This window comes from Nuphar pumila, chromosome 6 (assembly GCF_984573655.1).
Source record: "Nuphar pumila chromosome 6, dmNupPumi1.hap1.1, whole genome shotgun sequence".
Lineage (NCBI taxonomy): Eukaryota > Viridiplantae > Streptophyta > Magnoliopsida > Nymphaeales > Nymphaeaceae > Nuphar > Nuphar pumila.
In genome coordinates, this window is record NC_143254.1 from 113,482,744 (window position 1) to 113,497,943 (window position 15,200).

General features: G+C 38.1%; 1 long non-coding RNA gene across 1 annotated transcript; it reads right to left on the reverse strand.

The window, feature by feature from the left end:
* Positions 1-2,773: 2,773 nt before the first annotated feature.
* LOC149835763 (uncharacterized) lies at positions 2,774-3,729 on the reverse strand. Its single transcript, XR_016432362.1, has 4 exons — positions 3,584-3,729; positions 3,408-3,467; positions 3,245-3,315; positions 2,774-3,137 (listed from the first exon to the last, which is right to left on the reverse strand). It is a non-coding gene; the product is annotated as an uncharacterized LOC149835763 (long non-coding RNA).
* Between the last annotated feature and the right edge of the window lie 11,471 nt (positions 3,730-15,200).

Genomic DNA, 15,200 nt, shown 5'->3' on the forward strand with positions numbered 1-15,200 from the left:
ATCACAGAAAAAAGGGAGGCAACATGAGCGACACTAGTGGTAGCGCGAGGAAGGACCCTAATTTTCTTTTTAAGGCAACAAATTAGTATTATATGGGGTACAAAAGTTCTTTTTTTGTTCCCTAAGTTCGACCAAAACTTCACCACTAGTGTGAACTAGTCTTTATGATTTGATGCACGGTTTGCACAAACTTTTTTATTGAAAATATATTTTTAAAATGTTTTATTGAAAAAGTGGCATCAAGATGCACACTACAATTTTTTTTATCCATATATCTGTTTTTTTTTTAAAACTCATGAAGTTAGATTTTTGAGAAACAAGATTTAGCATTATATGAACGTTTTTACATGATCTAATAATTTAGAGGTTTTTTAAGCCTCATAATTTTTTTTTCTGAATCCAATGTAGAAATAGTGGTTATTTATGTCGATTTCGAAGAAAAGATAGGATATGATTGTTAGAGTTCGTTTTGAATTGCATGAATGAATATAAACAGTTATTTTATGAAAAAACTAAGCTGTGAAAATATAAAGTGATAAAAATAAAAGAGCACATATGTAGTTTGTCTTGAATTTTGTAGTTGTTCCTTAGTAGCTGGGTTCAGGCACAATGTAAATTGTTTGCGCTCATGCAAATAGGGCAACTGGGTGGGTCAAACTTCTTTATCTAATCAACACTTATGGCTTGGTGGGTTCGAGCAAGTAAGCCCGAGGAGTGTTCTACACTTGGTACCCTAAAGCCATCTGGTTTGAGAGTCACCGACCCAACACTCGTTACGTAGACCCATTTGTTTAAAAATAACCGTTTGAAAAATAACATCAATTATTAACCTTTTTTAAGTCTTAACACTACTAATATCATTCTTGTCCCTAAATCCAGCAAACAACTAGTTTGTCTGACTTTCGACCCATTAGTCTTTGCAACTTTCTTTAGAAAATTATTTCTAAGATTATAGCCAACCGTGTGAGGTTGATCCTTCAACATATCATATCTCATAATCAAAGGGCTTTTTTGTGTGGAAGAAATATATATATGAAGTGTATTAATTGCCTTTCAGATGGTTCATTTCTTAGCAAAGAGCTGAAAATCTAGCTTTATGTTCAAGATTGATTTAGTGAAGGCGTATGACAAGATTAATTGGTTCTTTTTAAAGCACTCCATACGACTTCTTTGGTTTTTCGAAGAATTGGATTCAAAAAATTTGGTTTGCATTAAAACTTTCTTTTTCTTTGCCAATTAACGAGCAAACTCTAGGGCAGTCCATTTCCCCTGTATCTTTTTTTTTGGTGGTTATGGAGTGGTTGACCCGGTGTATGCAAGTTAAAAGAAAATAGGGGTTCTATATGGCCATGTGTTGTGCGTGGGTTCATTTACATGGAGCTGCAGTCTTATTGCAGATGATGTATTGTTCTTCATTCGTGATAAGAGCACTTCAATAAATGCTTTCCTTAACTTATTTGCACAAGTTTGAGCAAAAATCTGGTCTGTTGGTAAATACACAAAAATCTTTCTTTATGCCTTTTCATGTATCCTCTTTTACGCAGATTTAGTTGCTTTGTTCTTGTCAGCCTACTTCTCTTCCTATAAATATTTAGATATGCCTATCTTTCAAGGGCGCCTCAAAGTCTTCTCTTTGTAACACTCTTATTTCTAAGTTTCAATGTCGGATTGAAGGTTGGCAAAGTTGTTTGTTGTCCATGCATGGCTATGGGGATTGTCCTTGTTAAAGTTGTGTTGTCTTCATTTCAAATTTTCTGAATGACGCACTCCCGATTGCCACATCTAGTTTATTAACAAAATGGAATCTATTATGTAGAAGTTTCTCTGCAGTGATCATGATGCTATTCATCATATCCATTTAATAAACTGGGAAATGGTTTGCAAACCTATTCAAGGAGGATTGGGTCCATGAGATTAATATGGCATTGTTAGCTAAAAGTGCATGGCATGCAGCTTCCAAAACTCATCACTCTTATATGGATTTAGTTCAGGCTAAGGTATCTAAGTTTGGAATCTATATGGCTTCCCTGCAAATCTACTGGTGGATCATGGGGATGGAAAATCATGAAAATATGGATTTCTGCTTTTAAAAAGACAAAAGGTCGTTGGCAAGTTGGTGATAGGAAAAACGTAGAATCCTGGTTTGATCCTTGGGTAAGTAACTTTCCGCTCATTAGTCTATATGAACGACACCTTAGCTTGGAACTTTATAAGCTGTTGCATCTTATTTCATTGAAAGAAGTGGTTGAGGAATATGGTGATGTCTTGCGATATATTCAGCTTGTTCTCCTTCCCACCACACTTGAGATCATGGTGAATCAGGCCTTGAGTTGCAATGCTAACAGGGATCTATGGCTGTGGGACTCATCCTCCACTGCCACCTCTAAAGCAGTCTGGGAATCTATTTCGTGTTAAAGGTGTGAATTTTCCTATGCACAAATTGATTTGGGTCAAAGGTCATTCCCCGCTAGCAGCACCCACTTTTAGACTTGGCCTTGCTAATGCCTTAATGTCTCCCCCTCTTATAAATTCTCTCCATCAATAGGGTGCAGTTAAATTTTCTGATCGCAGTTGGATAGTTGCTTTTTAACTAGTCATTTGCAAAATTTGAGAGACAAGGAATGCTGCTCTTTTTATATTCTTCCGTAGATCAAATAGTAGTTAGTTATCTTCCACCAGAAAATGGAAAATGCTTAGTTTGAGCTGAGCGAGGGATAGAACAAATATTATTATGGATTCTTAGTTATTATATCTGTTCATTGAACAAGTGAAATGAAGCAACCAGAAATATCATCTTTGTATACACGTGTTAAAGCAAATACAATAGAAGCATCAACATTTTAATGCACTCAAACATCTTATTCAAAAGTAATTTTTTTGGGACCGAGGATAAAAATATAACAAAAGAAAAAACTTGAATGAACAAGTTCAACAAGGAAAGTCCAAAGAAAAAAATAAAAATAAAATAAGCAATTCAGCCTTTCTCAGTCAAAATAAAAAGAGTTGGGCCTTTATGCATTGCACTGGCTCTTCAACCCTGGCGAGGTTTCTTTCACGAATACGCAGAGTCAATTTGAACAATTGACAAAACTTCAAATTATTTGATTTCACAATTGACCAATCTTCGAGCAGCACTCCTAGCAGCAAATCCCGCAGAATATGAAAGTCAATATGTATATACTCACCAATAAAAGTTAAAGATATAGAAAGAATAGGCCATCAAGAAAAGAACCATAGCATTTACCATCTGAACTACTTTGAGGGTGATGATATTACTTCTAGAAGTTCCACATTCATTTGAAAAGTTTCCCCTGGCTGCAAATGGTAGGCAAAATTTGCTCATGATATTCTACAGTCCAAGAAAAATTTCAAAATAGTTTGATGCAAACAAATATCTTGGCCTTTACCGGTATTTCATTCATTCCCCTTTTACCATATCCAGCCTCAGGAGGGACGATTATGGTTCTCTGCAAGCACATCTTTTCCATTAGTGAAGGAAGAAATGGTATTGATTAGGAACAAAAATATTCAAAATACAATTATGAATTTCTAATCAATGACTATGGTGCATGATAATTTTGACCTTCCCTCCAACTTTCATCCCTTCAGTTATTGAGTACATGGCAGCAGGTGGCTTTGGAGCAGCCTGGGCAGAAAATAGACCATTGGCATTGTCTACATATTCTCGTTTCCGCTCCTTCCCTGGGGGTGCTCCAACAGTGAATTCATATGGCTACTCAAGAACAGAACATATTCATCAGTAGTTTCACAGCAAGTTAGCAATAACCACCACAATTTGACAGCCCAGAAACTTAGATGATTTAGCTATTGACCATGATCTCAATTTCCCTAAATTGTCCGAGAGATGCAGCCAGACAAAACGGGCATCATCTGAGTAACGTTGCTCTTCAATAAGACTGACAGTGATTTCACAATCACTGAAGTAAAGGACAGTTCATTAGTACTTTTGGCATCAACTTATCGGCTCCAGAAAAGCATAATATTTTGGGAAGTTTGACAACTTATTCATGGGTTATGGCCCGACTCACACTGGGTGTTTTGACTGACAGTCTGGGACTGGCTAAATTGGTGGCTCAGTCTGAGAGATGGCAAAGTTGGAACAAGTCATTATAACCTGGAATCAACCTCTGTCTTGGTTGACAATACTCAGAAAGTCGTTGCAGGCATAAATCCATTGCAGGTTCCACCTTGCCATGTTTGGAGTTGAATAGACTTAAGGCTAATCAAAGCGCTAAGTTGGTTTACCAATCTCTAACGTGCTAACAATGGTAACTCTTAACATGGAATCATGCGGCCTGCACTTGCAAGTACATGCATTCTTTTGAAAAGAGCAATGATCACATTGCTATGCTGAACACATCTAAGACATATAGGTCATGATCACGTGTAATTATGTACTATAAATATATATTTATACATATACAATAATAAGTATATATATATATATATTATTTTTTATTAGTTATTATTTTTGGGACTGTTTTGGACTTAGTCAAACTAAGTTTGACTAAGCCCCCCAGCCCCCAACGGCTAGATTTCTAGCCGTTGGGCTCTCCCAAGTCCCAACAGTTAGAAATCTAGCCGTTGGGAATGGGCCTTCTTCCCTTTCTTTTTTTCTTCTTCCCTCTAACTCCCTTTTATGAATGTGTATATAGGGGTCTTCCCCTCCTTGTAATGTACGCTTTTGAGCACTCTTTTCATTGAATAAAATATATATTTTATATTGTCTTCTTGTGTATCCCCTTTGTGGGATTTGTGAGTGTGTTATTTTAGAACATTTTGTGGTTCCCTTTGTGAGTGTTATAAGTGTGTTGCTTAGATTGGTGGACTTTTGGTTTGTGATTGAAGCCTCCTTGAATCATTACATGGTATCAGAACTTGGAAGTATTAAAGCTCATTTGAAGACTCTTCTTCAATGTTTTGGTGATCTTAAAAGTGTTCAAGTGATCATGTGAATCATTGGTGGAGGAGTGCTTGTGTTCCTCATATTGTCTCTCATTTCTCCTCCTCTTCTCTCTTCTTTCTTTATCCTTCTCTTTCGCTCTTCCTGTAACGCCCCAAAAATCCAGGACTTGTAACTTTTTAGAATAGTTTAGGAAGCTTTGAAATCATACAATAATCAGAGTTTAAATAATACTTCAGCGGAAAATGATATTTTTAAAACCACAAGTCAATGGACCTTGAGCGCATTACAGCGTAAACTTTCCTTTTGTCAAATCCCGCACAACCATTGAAATCAAATGGTTTAGAAACGGAGTTTCAATAATTGAGAATTCGTTTGTTGAAACCAAAAAGAAGCTTACTAAAACAGTTTTATTAACTCACGGTTTAATAAAAGATAAATTTTGAAACACACTTTATACCAAATTTACCAACATGTCCTCAGGAGCGAAACGTCAGGGAAAGAGCTCTATCTTGACCTCATCACGCCATCGTGCCATCGCAGACTGTATTACCTATCCATCACCTGCCCATAAAATGGGTCAGTTTCACTAAAAACTGGTAGGTGCACAGACAGGACAATATAGAACATAGTTAAGCAAAATAATTTAATATGTCAAGTAGACAGGCAATTAAATAACAATTTAATTACAGCAGAGCCATAGAGCAAACTATCATGAGCATAATGCTAAAATTATTACTAGCATTTTACTGGCACAAGTAAGCTAACTATTACAAGCAAAGCACTGCACAAGAAAGTTAACTAGCAAAATACAATGCTTCATCAACCACACACACACTTCCATAAGTATTGAACATATTGTACCCTATAACTTTCATACGTGCATAACTGAACACATTGTGTAATCGGATTTAAATTATGTTTCGATATTAACTGGCCAAGCGGGTACGCACAAGGCACGACTCTAGAAACAGCCTAGACTGATCCGGTGGTTTATTATGCTATGTATTTTATGATAACCCGGATAGCTGACTGAGTCCGCACCTAAGGGGACGGTCGGTGACCAAGAGAGAAATCCCCAAAGCAGCATAAACAATGGATGCATCCCAATCATGGAGAACTACCACCTAGGATAATTATAATAGTCTCATTCCCCTAACTCTGATGACTGGGAAAGCCGAGTCTTTTGCTCGTAACTGCCATTAATGGCCTGTCCATCAAAGTTTTGTACCTTCCTGTCCTCTCTCCTGACAGGAGTCAGCGATTCGAATGAGTACATCAGGGGTAGTTAACTGAAGACACATTCTACATACTGTGGTCTTTCGACCCACTCGAGTATCTTGCCGGTGAAGGCGAAAACATCACTTATTTAGGTGATCACAACATTTTGTTATTTGCACTCATCGAGGTTGCCACAACCTACTCATCCAATCATCGCAACGTAAGAAGACGTACTTGTCAAAAAGTACGGTCGTATATGTCATAAGTACGACTACGATGAAAGGGATATGGTTTCACAAAAGAAACCCCAACAGATATTATCTGCAAAAGAATTAATACAACACAACCTGGCAAGATAAGTCTTGAATTCACTTCAACAACATTTTTCATATTTCAATGATGCAAGGTCATCTCGGATCTCTCGTCTGATCAACAAAGTACTTAACATGTTATGCATGTCTAAAAGTACGCTATACTGAACAAGGAAGGTGTGTGGGCTTCTCAAAAGGAACACCCAACACACAACTTCATAACGATCCAAAGAATATAAGAGTGCTCATTTGGCACGATTCATCCTTAAAAGCCATAATGCCACATTAAGTCATTCACGCAAGGCACAACATTATCAATCTTACATCCAAAATTTATCTTAGTATCGACATGTGACACTAGATTGATAAATACAGAATGAGTCCTTCAACAGAAACCCCACTCATTCATATGCTTATACCCTTGATCGGGGTTATTCGAATTGGGTCGCAACTCGAATCAGGGTTATAAAATATTTCTCCCAAGTGTGCGGACTTGGGAGGACTCAAATGCAACTTCGACATCCTGCGAGGATTAAAACTTAACTTTACAAGAGCTGTGCCATTTGAAGAGCAGTGGGTTCGCAGGAGGAAACCCTCTTTTAAAGAACTGCAATGCGCAAGTACAACTTCTAGTGTTTTGAAAACAACTGAATCAAGATAGGCACAAGACTTCATTTATGTAAGTACATATTTACCATAAGTGTGAGCATATGCAGGTTATAACATGACGACAAGCAACTCTCAACTTGCGATGCCGCACATCAAGCGAAGAACACATAAGTAACACACGAGGTGCCAAACCATACTTTGACCACTTAGACAGGCAAACACATAAGGTCATGAGTAATACACGAGACACAAAGTCGTACCTCACTCAAAGGAAACGTGCAGGCAAAAATGGATGCAAGCAAACAAGGGCATATGTATTTCAAGAAATACGAAACTACACCTCAACTCATAATCAACTTATGCAAAATAATGATCGAAGAATGAAATTGTACATCGACCCATAGGAACGAACAGGCAAGCATATAGGCAAGCAATTAAGGGCATGAGTATTGCAAAAAAGTACGAAACCACCTTCAACCACATAAGCAAATACGCAAATTAATACTCAAAGAGTAAAATCATACATCGACTCATAAATATGCAGACAAGAAAATATGCAACGCAAAAGCAATATAAATCTAAGCATATCTAGCATGGGCATCTTAATTATTTCAACTTAAATACGTTCCTCAATTGCCCTTTGTGCGACTTTACCCTACCTTGGGATGTCGTGCAGCTGCATACGCCTACGCGAGAGGATAATACGAGGGTTGAGCCGTGGAGCACGATCGGGACCTGTTGCGTAAATAGGCAAGAGTGTTAAATATTCAATTATGTTAATATAATTAATGGTGCAACGGGGCAAGGGTAGAATTAGGCAATGGCGGCACCGACGACAACGGAGCGACAGGAAATGAGCCACTGTCAAAAACAGCGAGGCGGCAGGGGGTCAGCCCCTGCAGACAGCACTGAAGTGGCAGGGGTCGCACCCTTGCCGACAGCAGCGAAGTGGCAGGGGCTAGCCACTGCCGACAACAACGAATCGGCAGGGGGCTAGCCCCTACCGACCATACTAAAGCAGCAGGGGTTGCACCCCTGCCGACGGCAGCGAAGCGGCAGGGGGCTAGCCCCTGCCGACAGCAACGAATCGGCACGGGTCGCTCCCCTGCCGACCACACTGAAACGGCAGGGGGTCGCACCCCTGCCGACGACAGCGAATCGGCAGGGGGCTAGCCCCTGCCGACAACAACGAATCGGCAGGGGTCGCTCCCCTGCCGACCACACTGAAACGGCAGGGGGTCGCACCCCTGCCGACGACAGCGAATCGACAGGGGGCTAGCCCCTGCCGACAGCAACGAATCGGCAGGGGTCGCTCCCCTGCCGACCACACTGAAAATCCACAAATATTATAGAGTTAAAGTTTTTAGGACAATAATTAAATGAACATCGTAGCTAGCCACTCAGTTTCATATTTCATCTTGTTGAAGATGGCATTATGAAAGTCTTGTTATTTTCTCACGAAAGGGTATGTTTGTCTTTCTACCCAGCCATCGTGTAGCTATCTTATTTTTCTTATTTCATATGTACAAGCTCTTATTGCAGCTATCACGAGAGTACTAGCTGTTGAACAACTTATCTTGTGATTTACACTTCCACACCATCTTGTTGAACACGACACCATCTATGCATCAAAATACATATTTATTTCACGGGTAGTTTTGTCTTCCTACCCCAAAACTCTGTAGTCATTTTAAAGTTTAGTGAAAACCCACAAACATTATATAGATAAAGTGTTAAGGACAATAACTACTTGAGCATCAAATAAACATCAACATCATTTTTCAGTTAGGGGGTAGTTTTGTGTGTTTACCCCACCGATGTGTAGACTTGCTATTTATTACTTTTCTCATGTTTTTTCGCATACTAGCCATCAATAAAAGTACTCGTTGAAAACTATCGCATCAAAATTAAGGTATGGTTAATACCCACATGGGTTATTTTTCTCATTTTGTACGATAAATCTTTAAAAATGGCTATCACCAACATAGTTGTTGTTGAACATCATATAGTGTCATTCACACTTTCGCGCATGTTCTAATTGAACACAACAGGGGCAAAGAAAACACAATGAGTATTCTTAGAAATTCTAAACAATGACTAAACATCAGTCAAAATCAAATTGCAGCCCTTTTAGATTCAGTGTAATAAAGTGTATTGCTAACATTTCCAATAATCTTCTTTTGAAAACTAAGATTTGCAGTTTAACCATCCGCCTTGCCTCCATCACTTCTGACCCATAACAATCATTAACCGTAATGATATGATATTCTTCTACTCCAAATTGTCTTTATATCGGGCTAAAAAATATTTGATCAATAGATACCTATAGTTAAAAACAACTACATAATATTCTTCTACTCCAAGTAGTCCTTATATGGGACTTGAAAATATCCAATCTACACAAATCCCAGCCTTTGACAAACAAAAACTTCCTACATCATGCACATGCTTTACTAGAATTGGAATTGGGGTATTGTAAACTTTATTGGAGACGAGAGACCCACTAAGTTTGGTAATGATGTGAAAACTCACAAACATCATATAGATAGAGTTTCAAGGATAACAAGTAACTTGACATCAAAACTTGTCATTCACACTTTTATATTTCGTATTGTTGAAGATGACATTACGAGTGGCTTGTTGTTTTCTTACGCAAGCGTAGCTTTGTCATTTTACACCACTACCGTATAGCTCTCCTATTTTTCTTATTTTATATGGTCACATAATTGTCAATGACATTTGCATTTCATCTTGTCGTAAACTGCATTATGAAAGCACGTTATTATTTTTTCATACAGGGATAGGTTTGTCATTTTACCGTGCCGCCGTGTAGCTCTCCCATTTCTCTCACTTCATTTGTTTAATCTCTAACAAAATCCACAACCAATGTACTTCTTGCTCAACAGTATACGGTATCATCCACATTTTCACACTCGTTCTTGTTGACCAAGACATGTATACATCAACATAGATATCTCTTTGAGGGGTAGTTTTGTCTTTTTGCCCCTACCATCATATAGTCTTTGTTGGAGACGAGAGACAGACAAAATTCGCTAATGAAAATTAAAGGTTGGTGAAAACCTAAAGACATCATATATAGTTAGAGTTTCAAAGATAATAAATAACTGACTATCGTATCTTGTCACTAACTTTCATATTTCATCTTGTTGAAGATGGTATTATCAATGTCTTGTTGTTTTCGCACGTAACGGTTGGTTTGTCATTTTAATCCGCCATCGTGTAGCTCTCATATTTTTCTTATTTCATACGGAAAACCTCCTATTGTAGTTATCACCAGAGTACTAGTCATTAAACATCATACCTTGTGATTCACACTTCCGCATGATCCTGTTGAACACGACATCATGCATACATCAACATACCTATCTAACTTCAAGGATAGTTTTGTCTTCCTACCCCGCCACTCTGTAGTCGTGATATTTATATATTTCTGCATGTTTTTTCGCATGCTAGCCATCAGTAAAAGTACAGGTTGGAAACGATCGCATCAAAATTAAAGTATGGTAAATACCCACATGCGTTATATTGTTAGAGTTTCAAGTTATAAGTAACTGAACATCGTACCTTATCAATGACACTTCCACATTTCAGGGATAGGCTTGTCTTTTTACCCTGTCACTGTGTACCTTTATAATTTCATTCAAATCATCCCCTCAATCTCTAACAATATCCATCACCAAACGTATGTGTTAACATCATATCGTGTCATCCACATTTTCAAACTTGTTCTTGTTGACCACAATGCCTTGTATACATCGACCTAGATATCATCTTAAGGGGTAGTTTTGTGTTTTTACCCACACCATCATTAAGTCCGAATTGGAGACTATAGAAATGCTTAGTGCGCTAATGATCATTAAAGTTTGGTAAAAAGCCACAAACAACGTATAGTTAGAGTTACAAGGATAATACGTAACTGAACATCGTATCTTGTGACTCACACTTTCATATTCCTTCTGGTTGAAGATGGTACTATGAATGGCTTGTTGTTGTTTTCTTATGTAAGGATAGGTTTGTCTTTTTATACTAACACCATAAGGGTAGGCTCTTCAATGTTCTTGTTACTTAATATCATATTGTGTCAACAACATTTTCACACTTGTTCTTGTTGACCACAACTTCGGTCTTGTTGAAGATGACATCATGAATACCCTATCATTGTTTTCTCTCACACGGTTACATTTTTGTTTTTGCCCCGCCTTAGTGTAGCTGACATATTTCTCTTATTTCGCCAGGTCAATCACTAACCGCAGCCATCACCAAATGATTTGTTTCCGAACATCTTATATCATATAGTTTTTCAATTTCTCTTATTGAGCATTGTCACTCAGAGTTTCATATTCCATCTTATTGAAGATGGCATTATGAATGTCTTGTTGTTTTATCACATAAGGGTAGGTTTGTCGTTCTACCCCGCCATCGTGTAACTTTCCTATTTTTTTTATTTCATATGATCAACCTCTTATTGTAGCCATCACTAGAGTATTGGCCGTTAAACATCGTATCTTGTTATTCACACTTCCACACGATCTTGTTGAACACGACACCACGTATGCATCAACATATATGTTTATTTTGGGGGTTGTTTTGTCTTCCTATACCCCAACTCCGTAGTCGTGGTATTTATACATTTTCGCATACCCTTTTCTAATGCAACTTATTATAAAAGTACTTGTTGGAGACGAAAGTCACACTCAATTCGCATTACTAGATTAAAATATGCTCAAAACTCACATGGTTTATGTTAGAGATTCATCGATTATAACTAACAGAACATTGTGTCTTGTCACAATTTCAGATTACGTCAACAGAACATCATGTCTTCTAACACACAATTTCGGGGGTAGTTTTGTCTTCGTATCCCACCACTCTCTAATCGTGGTATTTATATCCTTCTGCAAACCCTTCTATCAAGCAACTTATTATAAAAATACTTGTTCGAGTCGAAAGTCCCTCGCAATTGGCACAACCAAATTAAAGTATGTTAAAAACCCACATGCATTATGCAGTTTGAGTTTCACTGATTATAACTAACAAAACATTGTGTATTGTCACACACAATTTCATATTCCGTCAATAGAACATCGTGTCATGTAACACACAATTTCACATTCCGTCTTGTTGAAGATGATATCATGAATACCGTATCATTGTTTTCTAACGTAGGTTTAGGTTTGTCTTTCTACCCCGCATTCGTGTAGCCACTTTATTTCTCTCATTTCGCTCGGTCAATCACTAACACGAACCATCAACAAAATACTTGTTCTCGAACATCTAATTCATACTTTTACACTTTATATTGTTGAACATGCCGTCATGTAAACATCAACATCATTTTTTCGTTTTGGGGGAAGTTTTGTATTTTTACCCCACTGGTGTATAGACTTGTTGTTTATCACTTTTTGCATGTTTTTTCACATGCTAGTCAACAATAAGAGTACTCATTGGAAACGATCGCATCAGAATTAAAGTACGATGAATACCCACATGTGTAATATTGTTAAAGTTTCAAGTTATAAGTAACTTAACATGGTACCTTGTCAATGACACTACCATACTTCATCTAGTCGCACGTGGCATTATGAATGCCTTTCTTATTGTTTTGTCATACAGGGATTGGTTTGTGTTTTTACCCTGGCACCATGTACCATTCTAATTTCGCTGAATTGATTGGGGTCAAACTCTAACAATATCCATCACCAACGTACGTGTTGGTCAACAACATATCGTGCCATCCATATTTTCAAACTTTTTCGTGTTGACCACAACGCCTTGTATACCTCGACATAGATATCTACTTCAAGGGTAATTTTCGCTTTTTATCCTCACTATCGTGAAGTCCTTGTAGGAGATAATAGATGTAACGACCCCAACTTCTTCCCTTTCAAAAATGCAAGAAATTTTTTTTTTTTTTTATAGAAACCTTCCCAAGGATCTGGGGTCCTCACAGTTCCACTTTCCATTGGATATCCCATCATCACAAAGTACTGACAATCATCATCAATGAGTAGCAACACTAACCATTTATTTATGAACCGAAGTAAATTGTTATTACCATTCTTCATACAATCAAAGAGTACAAGAATTGTAAAGAACCATAGAGTCAAAAACAAACATAAAATCCCTGTGCCACTGCCGAACTATCCACTCCAAATTGTGAACCTCGTCCATCCATAGTGAACAACTCATCTCTCACTGCCCTCCATTTCCTGTAAAACCAACGAAGTAGAAGGGTCAGAACAAAATTCTGAGCACTACTAATTCAAGGAAATTAGGTGAGACAAAGATCATAAGTAAGATTTCATATGTTGGTTTGAGTGAGTGCAGATACAACCAACATGCAACAATCTAATCCTGCACAAGTGTAACGGATTATTTATACTCACGGCTAAAGTACAGTAAGGTAGTAACACATAGCAGTAATAAAACATTTCAACATGCTTTTAAGAAATGAGTTGCATACATTTACCATATCATGAACTAGAGATCATTTCAATTGATGCATGACCTAGTGCAAAGAAGAAAATGCATGGCTTCCTTATTATCTGATATTTAAGTTTGAGTTTTCTTTCCATATGCATGACCTTATTTAATGCATACAACTTTAGGTTTCTCCTTTTTAAATTCCCATCGCCCGCGGATACACCAAACGGGTAAAAACCCCGAGGTCAAGTAGGTTCCCAGGGTAGATTAGCACACAAATTGGTATTTTATTACTGGGTCCCAACCTAGCCCTCGACCGAGTCACCCTCGGAGCATTAGACCTCCCCATCTAATGTCGGGGACACAAGGGACACCCCACGCCCACAAGTGCCACTTCCTTTGGTACCAAACAAATTCACAGCTGTGACCATCACCACCACTCCCGGGTAAAGTGGCGGGTTCTCCCTAAAACCGTGGCCAGGAGAAAGAACCTCCATATCGGGTTCTGGGGAGGAAAATTCACGCACACAGAGTTTTTGTATCCTCACAGCCTCCCCAGGACTGGAAACTCTAAGATCTCCATTCTCCAGATGGAAGACCTCAGATCAAAAGTTACACTGTTCTTTATTATGTTTTTATTTAATTCAGTTCTAAATTCTGCAAAACCCTATGCAAAAGTGAAATGTAAAGCTCGCATACGCCCCTGCGAGAATTCATATGGGACTCCCGCCCACGAATACCATGTGAACAGTGTAGTGGTATGCCACCATCTTACGTTGTGTAAGTGATGCAGCCAAATGTGGAAACAAAACCAACTTTCTTAATAAAGTGCACAAATTACCCCACCATATGCATGTACTATCCATGTACAAGTGACTCTAGGACACCCCCTACCTCTTATGCATTCATCCATCGTTCATAGATTCATGACAACAATCCATGCATGATATCACATTTTAAAACCCACATTGATCTATATATGCACATGAGGCTTTAAACAATACATACTTCCATGTAACATGCCACATATTTCAACCAGCATTCATGATCAAGACAACCAGCAGTATACTAACCAAACTCCCATTTAAATATCATGAAATGAAATACTATCATTCATCCATCCATCAGGATGGTGTAAAAATCCCAGCACCTACTAGAAGAAGTAGTTAGGCTTGCCACACTCAGCCTTTCGGCCTACTGTCTAAGTAGTTCACACTACTTAGACTGCTGGCTGGACTAGCTAGATGAGAGCATCCAGCACATCCCCTGCTCATATTACTGCACATACACCATCATAAAAAAAACAGAAAAGAAACAAACAGGCTAATCCCCTACGGCTGATGGTCTTTATACAAAGAAAACACACCATTAGCAGCCGACCATGGAGAGACAGTAATAGCATAAAAAAAAATGCTAATAATGGCAGTCATCGGTACCCGGACATCTGTTGACAGGGGGGTGTCCCCTGCAAATCCTCATAACATTAAAAATGAACATCTTAAAGTGCATTATGTACTTGTTTTAGATTTAAAGCATGCAGAATGTATACTTAAATTATTTCAGAAACATCGGCTTAAGAGTGTCACTATAAAATCCCAACTATCACCATTGCTATCATGAACAGCAAATTGAAATTTAAGAGTTATTTTGATACACTCCTAACTGGTTGAGTCCAACCCTCAATACCTTAA